General features: G+C 35.0%; 1 protein-coding gene across 3 annotated transcripts in view; it reads right to left on the bottom strand.

Annotated features, from left to right (window-relative positions):
- The window catches only part of LOC138315402 (carbonic anhydrase 2-like), a 43892-nt gene extending 27666 nt beyond the window's left edge, over nucleotides 1-16226 (bottom strand). Inside the window, exon 1 of one of the 3 annotated variants that reach the window (XM_069256406.1) lies at nucleotides 16122-16226. The gene's annotated coding sequence lies outside the window, so the exon portion shown is untranslated. Of the gene's footprint in view, nucleotides 1-12387; nucleotides 12407-16121 lie in introns of those variants that run through there. The other 2 variants (XM_069256408.1, XM_069256410.1) reach the window with 2 other exon arrangements.
- Nucleotides 16227-19308: the final 3082 nt, after the last annotated feature.

Raw genomic sequence — 19308 nt, 5'->3', positions numbered from 1 at the left:
TCATGTAACTCCATTGGAACATATGTAACATATATATAAGAATGTTTCTAAACGAAGAAGGTAAGTATCATATCAATCTTGAAGGATATAACAGTTACCTTTACTATATTTCAAATGTATAATTCGGTAAGTTACCTTTAACAATCTGTATTTAAGTCCCATATTCAAATAAAAAAATGCATGATATTTAAAGATTTGTTTTTCTGAACATTAAGTAAAATCGATCATGTAAGCACAAAGCATTAGACAATTAAACCAAATGCTGTTGTTGTCTATATCTTTAAGCAAAACAAAATACATTAATGTTACCTTATCATGTTAACAACAAAAACATCTGCATCATTTACACGACCTGTCAAATCCACAAGGTCAACCAATGACCTCTAATGACAATGTGTAAGAAAATATTAATTTTCTTTCTAATATGTAAAATTTGGACCGCGTGATTTGATGATAATGCACATAGACATTATAACCTACACACGAAAAAAACACCCCGTTTGAACTATTGATTAGATAAGGCATACGACAGTTTTTGTGCTACAATGCTTTTAACATTTATTAACACCAGGAAACTACATATATATGTATGTTAAAATCATGCAAAAGCAATTGTTTCTTGATAAGGGCTTAACGTTTGAAAAAAACCACCAAATGCATAAAACAAACTAATTGATGATTCAATATTCATTTTAAGAACCCGCTGTTATTGACAGATCGGTAGTCTGGTATAATATGATATCTAGCCACGTATTATACATGCACAACAACTTGATGAATCAGATGTTGGCTTCAAAACGTAAAAAAATAAGAACCGCGTGTTCCAACAAGAGAATCGTGCGATATTATTACATTATGTATCAAAATTACACAAAACAAAACGAAAACGAGTAGAACCACATGCATAAAAAATGCGAACCTGCTCTGCTCAATCAACAAGACCCAGTTTAAATCCGGGTCAATTCAATCTCAAATGAAAACCAAGTGATGACCACACAGAATTCACTACTTATCATACACGAACTACTGGATATCTATCATATTACAAAGGAATTTAAAAGCTCTTACACTTTACCCTAAGTTATTATTTTGATATCAGAACTTCGTTAATGCATGGGACATCTCTGTATTGGACCGTACATGTATGTTAAAGTCATGATCATATATCGAAATTGTACATATTTAGGATTATTTTCTTACTTTATATATCATGTCAGAAGTTTCACAATTAAATTGCATGAGAGAAAATCAGGTTTTGCAGGAAAGCCAGATAATCTTGAGAAAGTTATCGACATACGACCAGCGCTTTGGAGCTGCCACACATGAGAATATCGGCAACTAGTAGCTCAAAGATGTGGGTCTGTTGGAAGTATTTAAGAGCACCACAACGTATTTAATAAAACCATTCTGATGTTAAAAGGATACAAGGTGTCTGCCTGTATCATAAGTAAATACAGCGTTATCATATCAATGAATATTACATGCTTAATGCACCGAATCATATTTATCGAGAGGAGATGCATGACCTATGATAACGAGAAACATTAGAGTTTTTTTGATAGAAAATAACGTAAAACATTTTCATTTGAATGCTTTAAATGTCCGTCGCACCATACATATTTTGTGAATTCGAGCTTTATCTGATTATGTTAGTGTATTATGGTACCCGGCCCGGTCATAAGATAAAAAAGACTTATCTGCTGACAATTTGCAATTTCGAACTGATATTATGTTATCTAAAGAAATGCTGAAAAAGCTTTTACTCCGGTTGATATACATGTACCTGTGTAAGATGTAAATGCATTAACGTTGTCTAACTTTGACGGTATTTGTGCATCATTTGCACGACTATCATACCAGCAAGGTCAACCCTGAAACCTCTAATCAAAACGCCAATGGAAATATTTTTTTCTCTATAATATGTTATTTTTGTTCACGTGATTTTATGTTAATGCACATTTTATTACCTATAAATGGAAAAAAGTAATCCTTTAATTGAAAATGTGACATTGCACTACGTTCGATAATGCTTTAGATAAAATATGTCATTTTCCTATTTCCAGTTTTTAACTTTCGTTAACATAAGGAAATCATTGTAGAATATATGCAAACGTTTTCATTTTCTTGAGTATTTTTTTTAGTTTTAGTCGTAGAAAAACTGAAAGTGTATTTTTAATTTTCATTTTAGTCGTAGAAAAACTGTTCTCTGTTTTAATGTTCATTCTGTATTGTTCTGATTAAATATGCCGCATTGTTATTACTCTTAAAAACAAACTATATATCTAACAATTAATAAATAATTTGGATTATAAAATCGTTCACTTGTTATTACCAGTAACAATATTCAATGTCGACTTCAAACATGATATTACACCGAACAAACATCGCCTTGTTTCATTTACACGGAAGACTGGCTTCAAAGATCCTCCCTGGTAAAGTTTCACTCTCGCTGAAGTCTTGTTTCAACACCGGGTCTAATTTTTTTATGATTTTCAAAAAATGGTTGTCTCTAGTTCTAGCAAGGTGCCAAGGTATAAAAATGTGGCAAAATATCGACATCTTTTGTTTGTAGAGTTGTTTATACCCGATCTATAGTAGATGTCTAATTTTGGCTTTGTAGAGAAGCTACCCTGGGTGTTAATAGGACGTTAATTTGACCAACTTATCAAACAACTAACTGTTTTTAACGTCAGGGGACTAGATGTAATGATTGTAAGAATGACAATAATAAGTGTGATGCCAGTAGTAAGAATGCGATACAGATGATGAGAGTGAGTGAGATATTTAGAACGAAATAATACTACACACCCATTTATAAAGCATAACCACGATTTGTAGAACATCTTAGCGAGTTTTTAATGAAAGAAGTTTTGTTAAAATCAGTTTAGTGTTTAATGAGATAACACATCCTACGTATGAACGTAGAAATGAATCCCGCCCAATGATCACAAAAAGCATTCTAGTATTATGCACAAAGGCCATATCTCTTCAACTGGTTATATCTGACCTTTATAATATAAAGGTCAGTGTGGCGAGACAAGTGCATCAGGACTTGTGTACTTGAACGTAATTATAGATCATTGAATCGACCAATACAACTCTGTTTTAATACATCCACACGAAGGAATAGTAATGTGATATTCATGTGGGAGTTGCGAACTTTTGGTTCTGTTTGTCTTGTGATATGGCTAGGAAAGATATATCTTATTTCCATGTGGCGTGTCCTATTGTCGATTCCGTATAATGCAATGCACAAAATTGTCTCCCTTCCGGTTTTTTTACAAAATGGCAAACGCAAACCAAGACGTTTTCGGATCGTTGAATATGCCGATATTAATAATATTCTCGAAGAAAACTAGCTGTCAACTAGCGCGGCCGTCAATTGCTTTCGAGAATATCTCAAGAATACTGGTAAGAGGACTTCGAGTCATTGAATCAGGATGAGCTAAATGAAGCACTGCAAGTTTTCTACAGAGGTACAGGCAAAACTGATGGAACAAAGTTCAAGAAATCAGCTCTCCAAACTATGACATACGTCCTCCACAAACACATGAGACAAAATGAACATTGATGTGGTAAAAGTTGTGGAATTCAGATAAAAAAATGAAAAAAGTTGAATCTTGAGGGGTTAGGAAAAATCGATCATCACCCTCCAATCTCAGAGGATGATTTGAGAAAACTATATGTATGTGACGGGAAAGTGTTTTGCGCTTATACAACCTTCAAAATAGTAATGTTATTTCTGTGTATACGAGGCCGGGAGACCCTCAGGGCTGTGACAATGGAAACATTCAACATTGCTACTGATGCCTGTGGACGTAAGTATGTCTACCAAAAGATTGACGAATTAGACAATATTTATAGAGGAAATGGGACCAGGAACACTGTAACAGAGGGTCGTCGTAGGTATGAGAATCAAGATAGGTTTTTCGATAATGTACATTTTGATATACATGTATCTCATTTTGAATAGTATAACCCCCTCTCCCCCCCCCTCCCTTCCTCCTTTCCCCTCATCCAATGGAAACGTTAGAGATGAATTACGCACGATCGTTTGAGCTGTTCTACATCTTGTTTTAATATAAATTTGCTATAAATATTGCAAGGTGTAATTGTTACTACAATATTCCTTCTTATTCTGTTGCAGGCATTGAATTTCGTTCAAAAAAAAACGTTCATGAAGTAACTGACCCAGGCATATCAGCTGCGAAATATTTAATCAGATGTTCATTCATCACTATTCTTGACAACGGAGGCATCACTGATCGCCATGTTATGAAAATATCGGGTCACCAAAGTAAAGCAACCACTAAAGTCATACTCTTATCCTGATGAAAACAAGAAAAAGATATATAGACACCTTTTCATATGTCTTAATATCTATGTCAAAAAGCAAAACCTCGACACAAAAGCTGCAACCCCTTGTACAATGAACTAACAAATTGATGATATATTGGACATAAACGAGATTTCCATAATTTGGCGGTATTGTTTAATAATATTCCATTTAATATTGATGTATTTCCTGTGGAAATTGAGGATAATGTTAAGGACACTGAGGTAAATGTGAACCATACTAGTATTTCATCATGTCACTTGGTGATTTTTCTTTTAATCCAAATTTCAGTGACAATTACAACGTCACCATGAACATTAATCTCATAACGTATATGGCCGATGCAATTTTGAGGCAAGCCCTTGGGAAATAGTGCACTTTCGGGTAAATATACTTTCAAATCACACTGCAACCTGAGCAATAAAAGCATATTATTTTACAGGTATGGTATTCATCAAATCAAGAACCATGTTGATTTAAGTATGTTTCACCTCTACAAATTAATATCCGGTTATATTTCTAATGATAGATGCACACTCCGGATAAGTCAAAATTTTCCTTTATTTTTTTTCTCATATACATTTCTGGAAATAGGAGTTCATACAATAGAAAAACATTGAAGAAAAGCATATGTCCGTGTCCTCGTTTTTGAGCTATTGCCACTCAAAAATACCTATTTGATACATTTTGGATTTTATCAAAATTTTACTAATAATTTCCTTTTGAGTTTTGTTTATATGTTAAATGTTGACATGTTTGCAGAATTTCTTTCTTTCTCAGAGAAACAACATATTCTACCCCTATCTCTTAAGTACAGTGACAAAATGCACCATTTTCAACCATTTTTTGCCAGATTACACCCTTTAAAGATAAAGTTCTGGTATCACAACTTTGCAAATATGCCCTTTGATTAATAGATTTTCAAATTATGATTACGGTTCTGTAACTTTTCAGTAATTTTCATTTTTCCTTTAGATTTTACCCACTACTGATACACCAAAACAAAGCACTACATACAATGGCTGTTAAAATTAGTTTTATAGAAACAAATGCCTTTTAACACTACAGACGGATCTTTACGATAAAACATGTAGAGGATTTGATAAAGAAGATACAAGATAAAATATAAAGGTTAATCAATGAGTGTCTTTGTAACTAGGAGTCATATGCAATGCTTAAAATAACAAATTACTTAAAAATAGAAATAACCCTATACACAATGGACATGAATTGCAGTGTGTACAAGTCAGAGATGAAACAATTAGATTGTTGTATACCATAATTTTGGCGACTGTCTGTAACTGAAATACAACCGTAATGCTCTACTTTTAAAACAGAAATTGTGTCTGCATTTCTCTGTATCTAGACACAGTTATAATGGTCCCTCTAAATAAAAGCAAAATCACCATTGAGAGAAAAAGACCCCCCCCCCCCCCAAGAAAAAGTACTATAAAATGTTGATATGAAAGAAATTGAATCTGTAAAAATGCTGTTGTGAGTGGAATACGAATTTATTATTAAAACTACATATGATGCTCCTTTTATGAATTTTTCATTTATAAAAAAATAAAGTTTCTGCACATTATGTTGAATTGGTATCAAAACGTCTGCCATGTGAGCATGTAAAATTTCTAAAGAAAACAAAGAGGGGATCACTTAAATAAAGTTGTTCATATGACGTTACACATGTTACATATGGGGACCCCAAAAAGGTCATCTTTGGGTATGTAACGTTTACCTTGGTGAATCAGACATTTAATAATCGTTTAGATATGGCATTTTAGTGATAGATTAAATTGTAAAAACGATTTTTGATTTGAATGGGTTGGAACAAGACTGGTATCGACACATTAAAAACTACTCGAGGGTATTACCAATCTAATTGGGTATTACATAAGGGCTGCTACATACGACCCTTTCACATTTCATGTTGATTGGAGGGAACAGTCACACACTGTTTGGTCCATCAAAACACGTATTTCAGCAGAGCTGTCATCGTGACGGTGATACACGTGTTTTAAACAAGCATGTTTCTCATTAATTTGGAATAATCACTTGGATAAACATTTGAACCTGAATCTATCGGCGCACTAATAATTTACATCCATCTACCGTTATAGGAATGGATTGACACACATAATTCATTTTGTTTTCCACAATTATGTTTTCCTTTTTCTGTTTTTTCCCACACACCATACTACCTATTCGTCGGTCTACTGGATAAAAATCGATTAGAAAGATTGTCCATGGGGACGCTCATTGGTAAACAATGATAAACAATAGAAAAACTAAAATAATTAAAATTATTAGATGATTCAGTACAATCAAAATTGCCTCTAAATGCCACAACAAATATTTGGATTCTTGTCTCTTTAGAAAAGTAGTGGGAACCAGCTCTGTTATATGCAGCTGTTTATTGAGTGTGTCTGTATTTCTGGCCGCTAGGAGAAATCGCTTTATTCTCATGCACTCACCTAAAAAGGGATGACTAATCTACCAAAGGAAAAATGGTTCAAACATAGACGTGGGCTGCAATTTATTTTCTGGTCCAATTTTGTTTTATGGCACAATGACACTTATTCATTGTGATTGGCGACATAAAAAGAAACCGATTCAATATCGGGAAAGGCAAGGAGAGAGAAGCTTTAAATACCTAACACCAGCAATACAGTGTCTCTACAGCATCGTGAGTACACCTTCAATCCGATGTGGGAACATGTTTCAAATAAACCAGATGTAACGACGTTATGTAGAGTGCAGCGACGTGGCGGGTGTATATTACACTTTAAGCCTTATTTTGCAGGTTTTACAATCGTAAATGAAATATAATCACTTATGTATGCATATCCGCTTGTAAAAACATCAAAGGAAACACCTTGATCCATCGCACCTGTAAACACCTTTATCGGGCAGTCTGTCATCCTTAACATTGTGCAAACTCATTATTCACATTTGTATCTTTGAAAGTCAAATAAAGGTTACAAATCTAAAAGTGATCGTTGAAAGAAGAATGCTTTAAAACTTAGCATTCATAAATATCAATAATAAAATACAATCATGGCGGAAACCCCTATATGTAACGGCCAATACTAGTGTTTAAAAAAAAGAAAAAAAAATTAAAACAGAACATTGAGAATAATTAGGTGATACAGTACAATGAGCGTCTTCAACTTCCTCGAAAGGCTATTGCTAATGTGGTACTCTTATAATGAGAACATCATGTTAAGGTTCACTGAACAATATATTTGTTCCAATGTCTTCAACTGTGCCGTTACATGGAAGTTAAAACAGTGAATGCATTGAATGGTCCTGGAAAACAATACAAGGTATTCCTGAACGGATCTAATTTCAAATCCAGATATAAACCTGATCGACTGGATATGGTCCCATCATTACGCTCTGCATACATGTACATCAAATTTGTATGTGTGTACCTTCTTCTTTCCGAAACAATTGACCTTTTGACCAATTCCATCGTGTTATTTTGATGATACATGTACCAGAGTCTTCCGAAACCGACACCATTGAATTCGACATTTTTCAAAATCGCCATATCTATTCATGTTCACTGAAATAGGAAAATATCTCAATATCGATAAATCTAAAGCAGCTTCCGTTTTATTACAACGAAAACGATTTTTTTCTCCGAGACAAACTTCATTGGACAGCAAACGGACACCCATTGTATGATATAAAACCGAAGTAAACTTTTTTTAGTCCCCATTTCATTTGGGGTCTAAATATCAAGGAAATTATGATTATAATATGATATGAAATGGAGATTTTCAAATGGAAATGCAAGAGTAAATCATTAAATGTATATTACATTGGAACTGTTGAACATTATTCGCCTATATCAGGTAGCATATTATACATTTTGTGAATACAGTCTGTACGGAAACGTCTTTTTCTTGCAACAACCCAAAATGTAACATTTGTATTATTATCTTCCTTACGAGAAAAATTTTGAACATGGGACGAAACACGCTGACGGTCTTATCAGTAATAACACATCCCGCCTTGTTGTACAAAGTAATTGGAAATCTTTAAGATTCACGACCATTTTCATATTGCTACCCATCATGAAAGTTACAGTGATGCCTCATGGAGAATTAAATAAATACGGATGACACAATACGCTGTGAATGAAAGATATGTCATCATGGCAGAGAATGTAGGGATGCTTCTATTAAGAAATGAAAAATTAAGCAATTTTCTCACTGATGTAACCACGCTTACTTCATATTTTCGATGTCACTGACACCTTTTGAAAGCCGAACCCTCATAGCTGTTATGAATGAAACTGATACAGACAACATATTGACCTCTGTGTACTTATAGTATTTGACTATGCAGAATGGCGATAATGTGTGCTCCTAATATCGTGTCTACACAATGAAGACAGGCATGCCATTGTCCGGTATCTATAACGAGTTGACTATAGATATAATTGTGTACATATGTATATATCATATCATCCCGATAACCCGCCGTGTGAGTAGTGGGGAACAGGTTATGTGTGAACGCTGACGTCTTCGAAACGTATCTTGCAAATTCCAGTGGTTAATTTATGATAGGTAAGGTCAAGTTGTGTTGGTCGGAAGAATTTGAAAGATAAATCTCGATTAGATTATAATTTTCGTCTCTTGTTAGATATTTGAGTTGTTTAATAACATTTACGGGTGTTGTACGTGTTCTTCTGGGTCTTGGACCCAGGATCAAAGAAAGAAATTAAATCATATAATATTGACGTATGGGATATCTAAAGTTTGTAGATTTGACTGGTGTTTCACAGTAAAACGTAACATATAGCGCCAACACACATGCATTACCAGTCACCATAGTTTCAATCTCTGATTTACAACTTAAGCTTGATTTGGTTTTATTAGTTTAGCGTCCTATAACCAGTCAGAGTCATGTAAAGACGTTGGTGGAAAAGGCGGAATACCCGACGAAAAACCAGCGGTCAGTACCTTGCAACTGCCCCTACAAGGGGATTCGAACTCGCGACCAAGAGGTTGAAGGTTATGGTAATATGTCGAGACATCTTACCTCTCTGTCACTCGCCAAAGCTACAAAAATACGAGTCCATATTTATCCCTAATGTTAGCCATGATTCATACGGAATTTTGGTTAACTTGATTCGACTAGATTGCTATAAAGAAGTGCTCTACAGGCGTTTGAAATATCACTGCACTGTAATTTGAATAGGTGTACTACCGTAATACATACACAAGACTTTATTCCAGTCTACTGCCATGGAATATTGTTGAGGACTACGTTTTAATTAGCATTGTGAGTATTATCGAGAATATCACGCTTTTGTAACAACAATGGGAGTTGTCCAAGGGTAGCACATAACCATCCCTACCACCAAGAGTAGCACATAACTCTCCCTACCACCAAGAGTAGCACATAACTCTCCCTACCACCAAGAGTAGCACATAACCCTCCCTACCACCAAGAGTAGCACATAACCCTCCCTACCACCAAGAGTAGCACATAACCCTCCCTACCACCAAGAGTAGCACATAACTCTCCCTACCACCAAGAGTAGCACATAACCCTACCACCAAGAGTAGCACATAACCCTCCCTACCACCAAGAGTAGCACATAACCCTCCCTACCACCAAAGAGTAGCACATAACCCTCCCTACCACCAAGAGTAGCACATAACCCTCCCTACCACCAAGAGTAGCACATAACCATCCCTACCACCAAGAGTAGCACATAACCCTCCCTACCACCAAGAGTAGCACATAACCCTCCCTACCACCAAGAGTAGCACATAACCCTCCCTACCACCAAGAGTAGCACATAACCATCCCTACCACCAAGAGTAGCACATAACCCTCCCTACCACCAAGAGTAGCACATAACCCTCCCTACCACCAAGAGTAGCACAACCCTACACGAGCACATAACCACACCAAGATCATACCACCCACCACAAGTAGCACATAACCACCACGATAAACCCACCACAAATACCATAACCTCCTACCAAAGAGTAGCACATAACCCTCCTACCACCAAAGAGTAGAGTAGCACATAACCCTCCCTACCACCAAGAGTAGCACATAACCCTCCCTACCACCAAGAGTAGCACATAACCCTCCCTACCACCAAGAGTAGCACATAACCCTCCCACACACAAGAGTAGCACATAACCCTCCCTACCACCAAGAGTAGCACATAACCCTCCCTACCACCACCAAGAGTAGCACATAACCTCCCTACCACCAAGAGTAGCACATAACCCTCCCTACCACCAAGAGTAGCACATAACCCTCCCTACCACCAAGAGTAGCACATAACCCTCCCTACCACCAAGAGTAGCACATAACCCTCCCTACCACCAAGAGTAGCACATAACCCTCCCTACCACCAAGAGTAGCACATAACCCTCCCTACCACCAAGAGTAGCACATAACCCTCCCTACACCAAATACCAAATAGCACATAACCTCCCTACCACCAAGAGTAGCACATAACCCTACCCTACCACCAAAGAGTAGCACATAACCCCTACCACTCCCTCCTACCACCAAGAGTAGCACATAACCTACCACATAGCACATAACCACCAAAGTAGCACATAACCTCCCTACCAAAGAGTAGCACATAACCCTCCCACCACCAAGAGTAGCACAACCTCCCTACCACCAAGTAGCACATACCTCCTACACCAAGAGTAGCACATAACCTCCCTACCACCAAGAGTAGCACATAACCCTCCCTACCACCAAGAGTAGCACATAACCCTCCCTACCACCAAGAGTAGCACATAACCCTCCCTACCACCAAGAGTAGCACATAACCCTCCCTACCACCAAGAGTAGCACATAACCCTCCCTACCACCAAGAGTAGCACATAACCATCCCTACCACCAAGAGATTTACATACAATATTAACTGAACTACATATTTTAATATACTGTTTCAGCACAGTCTGGTTTTATAATTGTTTTTTTTTCTTTCAAAGTTTTCAATACAAGTTTGATGTTATGTAAAAGTAAAACATTCAGACGCCGATACAAAACATGTTTTCAACACAGTCTTAACTCGATAATGTGTTTGAGCAACTTAACCTCGTTTTTGGTTTGAAGTAGTCATTTTTTTAGATTTGTGTTAAAGATTATGCAAACACACAGACATGAACGAGACTTTAAATAAATACTGTTAATCATATGTTATGAGTATCTTGTGTTCTTGTTTATTTCATTTCTCTAACCTAAATCCAAGTTAGTAACAATGTCATTGTCCCACGACGGTTACTTAGAACTATCGGTATTAGGTTTTACTATCCGTGACACGCCTGGTATTGAGGTAAATAAATCAATATATCAACAGATGTTTACAAGGATTGTCTCATAAAGCGAAAATCAATACAGATATATCTTGACAGGGTATTTTATTACAGAGAGGGCGGTTTTTAATCATGAATTGAAATAAAAATGTATTCTATAAAGAAAATTTAAATAATATACAATATATAATATACAGCCAAAGATAAAAGTAGGGAGAATTTCAGTTCCTTTTAACAGTTTCTATTTCTGTTTTCCCCTTTTTGATATTAGAATGTCATTATACATCGTCCATTTTGAAATCTGTTTCCAATTCCATTCATCTATTCACAAGTATATAGGAGGGTGAGGATTTCCAGAGTTAACGAAATTAAACAAACACGACAAATATATCTCATTGTTGCACACGGACATCTTCGTATGCACTGGGTGTTAAGCAAACACGTTGTGTGGTTTTAATTTTTATCGACAAATATGACCCATACCTGTTTTTAATAAAGGTAAACCTCTTGTTGGATGGGTCAGATTTTTCTTTATTGTGATATTTATCTTTGCTCAGTCCGCTGAGAGAGTGCGTCATTACATATGTGAACTTAAGTGAAGGAAGCAAATAAGGTGTTTTGTGTGAAACCTTGATAAATATCGACTGATTTGTAACATGATCTTGATTAGCTTAAGAGCAGTTTACTATTATAGAAAAGTTCCAATGTCTCTTTACATTGAACGATGACGTAGTTGTTTACCTTTAGTATACTTCTTCGTTAAATTCTAATCGTCTAATTTTCAGATCGATCTCCTCCTTGTTGCCAACAAATAAAGTAGGCCTATAAAGAGACATGATATACCCAGTGACTGGATATGAATAACAAAACATGATATTCCCAGTGACTGGATATGAATAACAAAACATGATATACCCAGTGACTGGATATGAATAACAAAACATGATATACCCAGTGACTGGATATGAATAACAAAACATGATATACCCAGTGACTGGATATGAATAACAAAACATGATATACCCAGTGACTAGATATGAGTAGCAAAACATGATATACCCGGTGACTAGATATGAATTACAAAACATGATATTCCTAGTGACTGGATATGAATAACAAAACATGATATACATAGTGACTGGATATGAATAATAAACCATGATATACCCAGTGACTAGATATGAGTAACAAAACATGATATTCCCAGTGACTGGATATGAATAACAAAACATGATATACCCAGTGACCGGATATGGATACCAAAATACGCAATTAAACATAGTAATATGTAATACTTTTAGCTGAATAATGGTTACATGTTCTATAATAGCTGTTTGTGAAGTCAAGTTGATAAATATTGCACGGCGGGAAATATGACAAAAGTAACAATGATGCGGAATGTTGTATACGCAAAGATAAAGTACAAGGTAGTTTACGGTTAGATATTGACATTAGTCTGTCTTTGCATATTACAGAGCTATCTGACCCTGCATGTAGGTATTGATTATGGCGTCATCTGTTTGCGAGCGTAACGTCATAATTCTTAGAGAAAACAACGTGAATTTCGCTCACAAAATAAGAACGTTACAATGGATATCTAATGTGCAAAGACGGAATACACTATGTTGCACTACGCAAATAAGACCGAATGGTGACGGGTAATATGTCATTAAAAGTCTAATAATGTCGGGTAATATGGCAACTGACCATCTACTATATTTTCTCAGAATGACTTTAAAAAGCTCAATTACATGGTACTGATACATATCTTAATTTGAGCACTCATCGACCACTGTCGGATATTGGATAATAAACCATATTGAAGATGGAGCAGCCATTCAAAGACTATGGCATTTATATGTTTTACTTTAAGTTGTGACCTACCACATTGTACATTCATAGTTCAAATGGCTATGTCAAAGAGTAATATTATAGATGTAAAAGGCTCGTTCAGCATCCTATCATCATACAAAGGTAACACTGCGGATTATACCTGAAATTGTCACCTTGCCATTACTTTTGGATAAAATAACCATTCAGCAAAACGTTGAAAGAATTTAGTTTAAAACCCTTTCCAACACGCATTACTCTTAGATATCAAAACTATTCCCTAAACCCTTATTTTTTTCTGAAAAAGAAAAGCATATACATCTTTAGATCCTACATATTCATGAGAAAAATGGCTTTACTATATTTAAGTTTTATTTTAATTAGGACACTAATTTTAAGCTAGATATTTAATCAAGTGAAAGTTAAAATTATCATGAATGCATAAAGAACTTGAATTTGAAATATAATTAGTTTACACCATAACAAGGTCATATAATGATTAAGTGATTTTAGTTAATAAACACAGAACATATTGAATGATGCTCGCTGAACAGTATTGTATTAGAACATCTAAAAATGTGGTAGCATTGTATCCCAGCTTTAAAACTGTATGGCTATACAAGACATTTGACAGCCTGTCCTTCGCGTTCGTGAACCATGTCGTCATTAACACTCTCGAGGGTCTCTGCACCACAAGCCAAGTACTGTTTCCGTTTCCAATTATGATATGCACAAGAAATAACGCAATATGATACACAACGGTCGGGTTGGTTTTATGGATTATGTAATTTCATTTCTAATGACATTTAGCTTAAAATGTTAAACCTTATGCCCTTATCAAACAAAGGATCGTGTTTTCCACATAGATAAATGCAACAATATTAATGATTGACTATTAAGTTATGAGCGGTTCATTGCTTTGTTCACATTATAGAAATGAATGTAACGTAAATTTTTGTATTAAGAGAAAAGTTTTCGTTAGAACACATTTGTAATAAAAACGACATTGATCCGCATGATTTCGCTGTGAAGAAATCATGACACAAGGTTAATAAAATTCACACACAAACATACAAAGAAGAAAATTTGATGGGAAAGCGAGCTTGCAATTTATAGCAAACCAGTCGTCTCTGCATTTGCAGTTGAATCCAACGAATCCAAGGAACGAAACGAAAGTCATTGAATTTTATACATATACGATATCACCGATATCATGTGTAAATATATCATGTTTTACGTTAGTTTACAAAACAAGATAAATATGACACCTAATATGTCAAAACATGTTAAGGCTTTATTTACTATAGTGTTAACTCAGTATACTAATATACACCACTTAGCACTAACCCATCCTCATATACATTTCAAATACTTTTGTCGTCCAATACATCTATATATTTATTTCTTTGAATAGTTTTCTATATAATCTTACATATATTGTAGTTACATTGAACGCAAATGAAATGCAACGACGAAAATTTAGAGCTGATTGCAGAGTTATAAGTTTAATATTGTTTTAGAGTATTGAACCTTCAATGATTTAAATGTTAATTTGATCAAAATACAAATAAAACAGTGGAATATTTCATTGTACCACTGTTGTCACTTTCCGTGTGATAATAAGATGAACAAGACCTAGCGGAAGATGTACGTATGGCCACTGTTTCTCCACCAGATTGTAGCAAGACCTGCTAATACAATTACCTCCCCTCCCCACCACCACCAACTTATTATAAACCTGAGGTTGGGGAAACCAATTATATCGGCAAAATGTAAGGGTTTACTTCAGGTGTCGGACAGGCGTAGCGTGCATTGCTTTTCTACAAATGTAGCTAGGGATATAACAGACAAATTAATCTGGAAACAATAAGTGATATGATAAAGAAATGGTATGAAGTATACCTCTTTTGATTACATAATTGCACAGTATGACATGCATTTCTATATATTCTCTTCTGCAAGTATCAGTACACAATTGATATGCACGATTATACCAAGCAGCAGAACAGTTTATGTGTTTATCACATGTAGCACTGTCTACCGTAGGGAGTCAACAACCGCTGGTAGCTCCATTAATATTTAATTGTACTTGCAAGTCGAAAGTAGGTAAGGAACCAAATAAGTACATATATTAACTCGTCAACTTCTTCAGATCCAGTTACTACCGTACAATGTATACACATTTCCTCGAAGTTTAAACATGATATACAATGTATTAAGATAATCTTTAAGATAATCTTGCTATTAATATGTTGTTATCTATTCTTGTAATGAAGAATCGTTTATGAAAATAAAACGGGAATACAGGAAACGTCTGCATTTTTGCAGCTCTTTACAAGTAATACTATGTCAACATTGATCACTATCTTATGTTACACGGCATGGCATCATTTTTTGATTTTGGATATGATTTTTCGTCATATAGATGCACGTTACAATGAAATTATTTTCTAATTAGAAAATCATTTTATTAGATTACATGTTTCCATAGGAAGCCTTGAATATTTAATAATCCAATTTTGTTTCACTTTTTTTTAAATAAAAAGAAAAGATATAATCTTATTCTGTGGAAATACTAATTATATACTTTCAGATACTATAGACAAGTGATGTACATCTGGTTATAACAATGATAAAGTACTTACGAACGGGTTGCTCTTGGTAGCAGTTCCGTGTACGTGCGTGCTATACACCTCCGATAAGTTGGATGTGGCAGTGCGCTATTGATCATGGGTAGGATCTGACGTCACTCTTATATACATGTAATACACCAGCTTTTTACGTTAAGTTGTCTTTATGATATTATCATATGTTGTTTTCACACATGCAATTTTAATTCGTTTAATAAACTCTGTAAAAGAGATTGCCAAGGGTTATTTATCAACTTTCATAAAGAAGCTGTTTCTTTCATAAAGAAAGTGTTTGATATATACGTGCAATGAGTCCTTTTATGCTATATTGACAGAATTTGATGATAAAGTAAAAAAAAACTACCTATAGACTTTAACTGACACTGACGCTCTATTGTACCCTGTAGGTCGTGAAATGTTTTTATGAGTTGAAGAGCTAGTTCTAGAGTACCTTAAACATGTCGGTCACACAGACCCAACATAGAGAGTAGAAAACGCTGATAAAATATTCTTTAAACCACTTCGCAAATACAATGTACAATATTTCGTGTCTTCGTTATTTTCTACATATTCGGGGATACATAACTCAATAAATCAATAGCTATTATTTCACAAATACAAAATTCTGTCAGATATATTTTGTTATCCATTATAACGAAAACTGGCTGGTTTTGCGTCCTTTTTTTTTATCAACGCGTTTGGCCATTTAGGGATAACCCTTCCTGTGTACGAAATGAATATGAGTGGTGATAGCAAGTCACTTTTGGAAGTCGGTGGTATGATTTTCTTTAGAACCTCGTGAGAGTGAGAACAGAGGAAATTCTGCTTTTTTCGAGCTATCCCAATGCAGCAGTACGTCGAGGTCATCGTGCAGTATGTTTCAATAGGTCATTTAAGAATGACAATAGGTATACGATTTGCCCCGTTGGAAAAAAATTATGTAGTCTTGAAAAAGGCGAGATAATTCAAAGCCTTCGCCACAGGGCTAACCTCGAGGCCTCTGATGAATCCCAAAGGTAATGCAATATCAACGAAGAAAAGGAAAGTTAGTTTAGTTGATAAGATTTCCGTTAAACAAATAGCTCGCCTATCCATGTTTGCAAGTCCGTTTAAAATAAAAATAGGACAAAATCTTTCGTCGTAAGATTGATTTAATGCAAAGTGGTCTCAATTAGCTTCGAATAAACTTTGTCAAAAAGGAGACTAACACAAAATTCTGGATTTTTACCCCCCTAAAACATAACAACCTGGTAAAATATTTTCATCATTATTACTCTGTGTGTTCCGGATGATGCAACACGTAACTTTACTAGGTTTCAGTTCAATTGGATATGATTAGTATTGTCAAAGGTGTACTTAAACGCGAATTCTAAAACATCTGGGATTTTATCACCCAAAAGCAGAACTTGTTAAACCATTGTTTTTTCCAATCGTGGTTAATGCGTTAAATCCACATTCAATCATATCTACAGAATAAGGATATTTTTCGTTAAAAAATCAATTTAAACTGAATTCCTCTTGGCAAAACAGCTCAGAATACAAAATATATGTTATCAATTGTATTTCTAGATATCTTCGAAGCTCTTTGATTTTAATTATTGACATTAAAATCGTTTCTTTGTATGAATTTCAGATTCCATAGCCACGCTTTGTATCTTTACTACCATCATTGAACTACATTTCTATTTATATTTTTAGAGACTACAAAACCTGAGACTCGGTCCATAGTCTATTTTCTAGTTACATGTAGTTATACATGACCTGCATTATGTACGACGTACAACCAGGTACTCATACAAAGGAACTAGCAAAGACAAAAAATTTGTCTACACACGACCAATTTAATGCCCAGAAAGTTATTTGCCTTAATACAATCTAATGATTTTGGTGATTTTAATACAGCAGTCACTATATTCTCACTACATGTGCTCATAAAGCGTTAAAATATTAAATATTAGCACTCTATAATTTGTCCACACACGGCTTATTTGCACTGTCCCATGTCACTAAAACCTTGCTAATTTACAGTCGTCATGCCGCCAATACCAGAACCGATTCTATACATCAATAAAGTGGAGCAATTGGAGTAGAAGCAATTTTCTAACGGTAAATATTGGTCCTTCAATATCACTAATTAAACTTAGTCTATTGATCTGTCTATGTTCGGATGATTCAATTTCCCCTTAGCTTCGAACTCAATTGGACACAGCAAACAGTCCTAGAATCGGACGGTACCCCAAGCCTAACATGATATCAATAAGATCTGTTGACATTGAAACATTACCAGTCTTTTTTATACGGGTTAACATTTCTCCAAGCGTTTTCAAGGTCATGCTATGAGCACTTGAAATTATTTTAAAAGTTAAACTTACAGTAATACCTGATTTAGCGAGCACCTCTGAATGAAGATCACCTTCTTCATAAGACCAACTTTCTTAGGGTCGATCTAAAATGGTTAATTTCAAAACAAAGTGATCTGTGTAAAATGATCACTTTCTTATAGACATTGTTTTCTTCATCCATTGTTTGGTATTTATAGGCAGGTTTGACTTATTTTGAAACTACGAAGGTAGTGCGACTCGCAATATGAGTGTATATCGACAAGCCGGGACTATAGACTATCGCGTTCTAAAGTTCAGATGAATACATGGCCGTCATTTTACGAATTGGCAGTCCAACGAAACACTGTTCCATTTACCAAAAAAAAATAGTTTTTCAAAAACAAAACTTTCAAGCAAACATCAATATCTTTTGTAAGGTGACCGATTTGGCATAAAAGTTAATCTTTTCCTAAAATCAATAAAATGGAAAATGAAAGAGCTTTCATATTTCATAATCAATATCATTTTTCTATTTCGAAATCGCGTCGGTGCTGGTAGCCATTTAAAGGTTTTATATTTAAGAAAGTTTAGCAACCGCACTTGTACTTAGTTTATTAGCTTTTCTTTTGACTGAATGATGGTTTTTTTATTCCCCAGTACCCGCTGAAATTAAAATTGAAAAGGTATTTTTTATACTTAATTGAGTCTTTTAATGGTGAATTTAAAGATAATTTGGTGTCGGGCGAATAACAACTTAAAACATTTTGTGTATTAACTTTTTTTCAAAATGTCTACTGGTGACTGAAACCAAGGCTTTCAAAATATACCAGATATATAAGTGAGAAAGTGAGAGTGAAAGAGATGATTCTTTTTGTGTTTTG

The sequence above is a fragment of the Argopecten irradians genome, chromosome 2, assembly GCF_041381155.1.
Source record: "Argopecten irradians isolate NY chromosome 2, Ai_NY, whole genome shotgun sequence".
In the NCBI taxonomy this organism is placed as follows: Eukaryota; Metazoa; Mollusca; class Bivalvia; order Pectinida; family Pectinidae; genus Argopecten; species Argopecten irradians.
The sequence above is the reverse complement of the archived record's forward strand: the minus strand, read 5'-3'. Positions and strand labels throughout refer to the sequence as shown.